This window comes from Mycetomoellerius zeteki, unplaced genomic scaffold (genome assembly GCF_001594055.1).
Source record: "Mycetomoellerius zeteki isolate Tzet28-1 unplaced genomic scaffold, Tzet1.0 scaffold114, whole genome shotgun sequence".
Lineage (NCBI taxonomy): Eukaryota > Metazoa > Arthropoda > Insecta > Hymenoptera > Formicidae > Mycetomoellerius > Mycetomoellerius zeteki.
Window position 1 is genome coordinate 1,261,835 of NW_017256062.1, and position 6,000 is coordinate 1,267,834.

The window sequence follows — 6,000 nt, forward strand, 5'->3', positions numbered from 1 at the left end:
AAAAAAAATGGGGTTCTCAAGAAATAGATAGTCGTAGTCTCTCTCTCTCTCTCTCTCTCTCTCTCTCTCTCTCTCTCTCTCCAACAAAGACACGTGTTGCCTTTTTTTCAAAATATATCCCTTGACAAGCAACAAATTTGAACCTATTCGAAGAGGCCAGGTAAAGAGCTGCGGATAGTCGAGTGGAAAATTCGTATTTATGATTCGCGCGTAAAGAATGTACGAAGCAACAGTCAGAAGGATAAACGGGTCGACCCCGTGAGGTGAAAGTTGCTCACTGACAGAATTTATATGTGTCCATGATCCATTCGTTTTAATAAAACTTGTAAACGAAGAGCATCAGGCACGTACAGCCACGTCTGGAATCAGTATTACCGTTGCCAAGTATGATGAAAATAAAAATGAAAAGGTACAATGGGATTAGCAGGAGTAAAATAAAGTAAAATGTTTTACCTACTGTTATAATACTATTGCAATACTAAATAATTCATCTAATAAAACTATAATATAACACAGCGATATTAAGAAATGATATTTTTCTCGATTAAGAAATTAAATAAAACAATTAAATAAAAAAATTATTGTAGTATATACTAAAATAAAAATTATCACATTTTAAGTTAAACTTATGTTTAATTCATATGATATACTTATTTTTGATCGGTACAGAAAATACCTATTAAAACCATATAAATATCATATATGTAATATCATAAATTAAACAGATAAATTTAACTATATATATTGCTATAATTAAAGATATACTGTTATATATTTGTATCAACATTCTTTTATATTTTATAATGCTAAATATGATCTTGTGTTCAATTATAATTACTATTAAAGAAATTATAACATGTTTAGTGTTTTCCTAAATAAAAAGTAGGGTTATTCATAATATGAATATTTCATGAGCAAATATTACATTAGATAATAAGATTAAATATAGCGTAATTAAATAAGAAACCTCAAAAATTTTAGATGAAGGATTTATTAGGCACGTTACAGAAGTAGAAGTTAACTGGGTTAACGATTATTTCAAAAAAAGGAAGAAAAAGTACTTCTAGTATGAAACGGTCTCCCCTTCGGGTTTTATTATACCTTTTCATGTTGGGCATTATATAGGTTGAAGTACAACTTGTATGAAGTTGAAAAGTCATATATACTATTCAAACTATAGTAATTTTTCTATATTAAACGAATTTTAAAAAAAAGCACAGTAATGAAAAAGAGAAATAAAAGAATTTCCTATTTATATGATAAATATCATAAAAAATATTTAATACAAAAGTTAATACGAGAATTTTAGTTAAGAATTTGTATGTTACATTTTTCAAATATCCTAAAATTATTATGTAGATATTATTAGTTATAATATCTATATGATATAATAGCTACTCCGAAGTACTTAGGTATGTAATGTAAAAACGTCTCTGATCAGTTAATTTTGTAATACTGTTAATATTCCAAAACTTCCAAAATCTGGAATTTAAAAGAAATTGAAAAATCGTTTTAAAAGATTTGAATTCAACTACGTTTGTTGCAAATCCGAGGGATTGAGCATGTTCCGTTATATTTTCGTCTCGAAAAACAAACAGAAAGTGAGATTCTTTACGCGAATTTGCTGAAACCGTGATCACGTAACTTTTTCAGAATAAAAATTTGATTGAATAAAATCCACGTGAGATTTCACGATGAAAAGTGAAATAAATCCAAAAATGTGCTGACATATTGTGTGATCGATCTTTTGGTTCTATCTAATATCTGGAAAATTCGCATATCACGATATAAAAAAATGACAATGTATATTTTAACGATTTAAATTAGAATATAAAAGTTACGATTGAACTTGGCTCAGTCATGGGTTTAATTAAAGTTTTTGTCTCTGCATCGGTATTTGCGAGGGAAAAAGTTTTAGAATGAAATCGGTTTAATATCATACGTTGTTCAATTCCGTCCCGCGATTTTTCATGAAACTTGAGATCATTTATCTGTCAATAATATTTGTTATAGAATCGTTTCGTACAAAATCCCGTGAGATAATTCCCGATAAATAATTTCTGACGAAAGGTATTTGCAAACGTGTATATGTGGTTATCAGCCTATATTTCCTTTTTTAATTGGATACACGTGACTTTTCAATAGCGCTTTGCGGCGTTTCGCAACGATTAATTTACAGTTCAGCCTGTCGTCACATGAAACCGTCCATCAAAACTGCATCAGTGGCCAAACAGTATTCATATCTCTCTTTCAAAAATTTTACAAATTGATATATTTCCTTTGGTCAGCATTTGCGATTTTTAATTACTATATTTATTTTTATTAAATAATATACATATAGAATGACACATTACTTTTTATCAAAATTTAAAGTAAATATATGACATCTATTTTATCGTCCGTATAATTAACAATTATGTTTATTACATGTTATATATAATAATTTGCAGTTACTTTTGGTATTTATAGATGTAAGAATATAAAGCAATTCACTTGTATATTTCTTTTTGACAAACATTTATGTTAACTCTTAATTTCTAATCAATAAAATATATTGTGATATACCAATGCAATCAACATACAGTTCAAAACTTAATTTCTAATCATTACTCTTATATTGGATGGTATTGACTTGAATATAAAACAGTTGTTTCTTTTCAGCTAGTTTTCCATTGATTATGTCAGAATTTGCCGCACTAGCTCAGTAATAAAAACCAGTTTACATTTTCCAGCGATCACGAATGTATAACACGCGATCATCGGTAGCTCTTATTGCGAATTGAACGCAACGCGAGCGAGCGAGGTGGCGAGCTTCATTTTTACTGCGGTTTCACCGTTGCAATGGCGTTTCATAGCGATTAATTTAAGGGATCGACCACTGGAGCGCGATAGCGTCTATCGGGTTGCTGCTCTGCCGTTCGCCCTGGCGGCTTTCATCGATGCATTCGGATCGATAGTGCACCCGGTTACTTTCCATCCGACCGCGCCTTTAATTATTGTCGTCCACTCTTTTTCTGGCAATCGCGTATCTTGGTGCTATTGTTTCTACCAAATGTTTGAGCAAACGTTTCCGAATCATTTTCGCATGATCCAATAATTATTATATATTGCGAAATTTACTTTGTTCCAAATTCTATTTAGTAAAATATTTTATCGGATTTACTTCTCGTCAATTTTACATTCTCGCTTTCAAGAGACTTTTTATCATATTATTCATAGTTCTAATTATTTGCCTCAGAAGTCTCAAAAACAATTTTTAATCTTCTAAATTTTATACATACGTAAAATTATTACAATAATACAAGTAAATTTGTATAGAAAATAAGCTAAGAGAATACTCAAAATATTCGGATGTAATTCTGATGTATGGTCTGGTAAAGGAATAATTTAGATGTTCTGTGAGCTTGTTGTTTTAAGCCATCGTAACAGAGATGTGAACTAATACTGTCTTGTAGCTTGTGTCTTGTCACAGCACTGTCTGTCCGCTATGGTATGTACATGGCAGTTAAGCAAGATCCGCGGATATACGTTGACGCACGGTTAACGCGATATGTCGTGTTCGATCAGCTTAGCTGATCTTGGTCTTGTATAATGTGCGTGTGATACCGGAAGTATCACTTCTACGTACCGCCCATGATCAAAAATCGCTCATAATTCTTTTCGGAAAATAATGCCATTTATGTTGGTAAAATAAAATTTAATGAAATAAGTATTTCATTCGAATTTTGTTATTTATCTGTGATTATTGTTTCACCGTTAATATACCTAATTAAATTAAAGGATAAAGATATTATTATTACTGTTATTATTATTATTATTATTAATGTTATTTATAGTTATTATAACAAGAAACTCCGTGATTGATAATTTTGAAATAAAGTTTTTTCGAAAATTACTTCGTTATCTAAAGTAATTCTCGACTAATTCCTCGATTCTGAATTTTGTTATGAAGATCTTATTTCATAAACCACGTGGAGAAGCAAAAGTCAGAAACGTTTGGTACTTGAAGAAAAAGCATAGCTTCTTTTGCGACTCCAAATAGAAACTCGTTAGCTTACTTTCGGCTGATTGCTGTTGGCTTACGTGTTCTCGAGCGGTTGTTTGCGTGATTAACGTGGGTGCAACGTTGGCCCGCAACGAAATTGGCTCATCTATGAGCGCAAACCATCGAATCACTTTGAACGTGTATGGGGACACGACGGAATGTATAAGGCAAATATGATTATATTGTACATGGGACTCTCTCTCTCCCCCCCTCTATGTGATATAATAATATCCCGCGGTATCCGTCATCCATTTTCCCTACCCGTTACATTCGCCTCGTATCACATCAGTCAAATGTGATAATAACCTTCGAGTAACATCTTCATGCGGCATCCGAGATTGCGCGCATCGATCCGCGTAGGTGAATCCATGAACTTCTTGTTAATCTGTCTCTTGTCGCAGTTATGTCAAGACATAACCGAAGCTTTATATAAAACGATCACGAATAAACAGATGAAATAGAAACATTTTGAGAGTACTAGTTTTTATAAATACATAATTAAGAAATTTAAAAATAATTGTGACTATATAAGTTAAACATTAACTACATTTTTTATTTATATCTTATATTTAAGTATGGGTGAGTTTTTTAATTCATCGATTGATCAATCGCATGAAGTGCAAATACATCAGAGTTTTTTTATTCATCAATTAAATACTTCAACGTGTTTTTATTTACACAGCTGAAATCATTGCATATCCATCAGATTCATTGACTAATTTAGTCGATGGACTGATGAAATTTCTGATTGAACATGGTGAAGATATATTTCTAAACCTAAAATATTAATTATGATTATTGATTAATATTGTATTATATGGGCACTACAATATAGAAACATTACAATATTATAATTTAATTAAAAAAATGTTCAAAGATGAATCTTCTGATTCATCTTCATTTTTAATGACCATCAACAATGATAAAGATATGGATTCATCATTAATTAAACGTGTTAAGCACATAATTGATAATTTTTTCTCAAGAATAGTACCATTATACTCTCAGATATAGACTTTAAAGTACATTTTCGATTATCTAGAACTTCAATTGAGGTATTAACTATTAAGTATAGTGATTATAATTGCAAAAAATATGTAATATGTAAATAATATGTAAAAATATATAACTTTAACCAAAAATGAGGTATCTTTATTAATCATTGTTTAAAGTTTTAGTTTAAAAATTAATTTGTGACATTTATTGAAAATTGACACATTAAATTGAATTCAGTTTTGTCACTACCCAGAGAAAAAGATTTCTTTGGATTTAATAAATTTTATTATATTCTAAATATTAGATGTACAAGTATGACTTTACGGATTTTTAATAGATCGCGGTATAGTCATACTGCTGCATTATTTAAAGTTGGCAATACATGTACTTGAAAGGTGTATACGCAACTTTAAAATGTAATACATTTCATTTGACTAAAGTGTAAACAACTATTATTTTTATCGCATTGAAAATGTTAAATTTTGTACCGGAAAAACGCCATTTGCGGGAAGTTTTACTTCATTATTTTTTTCTAAAGAAAAGTGTAGCTGAAAGTCATCGTTTACTTGTGGAAGCTTACAAAGAACATGCTCTATCGGTAAGCATATGTGAAAAATGGTTTAAAGGATTCAGAAGCAATGATTTTGATTTGGATGATAAAGAGTATGGAAAGCCACCGAAAAAATTTGAAGATGCATAATTGGAAGCATTACTTGACGAAGATGCATGTCAACGTTGAAACTATCACTGAACGGTACCGACTACAATTAATACGTTTGAACCGAGCTGTGAAGAAAAAATGACTGGAATGCCAGACCACATGTTCATGAATCCGTCAAGAATTATTTAGAAAGAGTGAACTGGGAGATTGTACCTCACCCGCCGTATTCACCAGACATTGCTCCCTCAGCAATTACTATTTGTTTTGGTCCATGGCGTCGGTCCTTTCTGGAGAGCGG

General features: G+C 30.9%; 1 protein-coding gene across 1 annotated transcript in view; it reads right to left on the reverse strand.

Moving 5' to 3' along the window:
* nAChRalpha4 (nicotinic acetylcholine receptor alpha4) overlaps positions 1-6,000 on the reverse strand; it is a 197,192-nt gene that overhangs the window by 38,077 nt on the left and 153,115 nt on the right. The window lies entirely within an intron of this gene.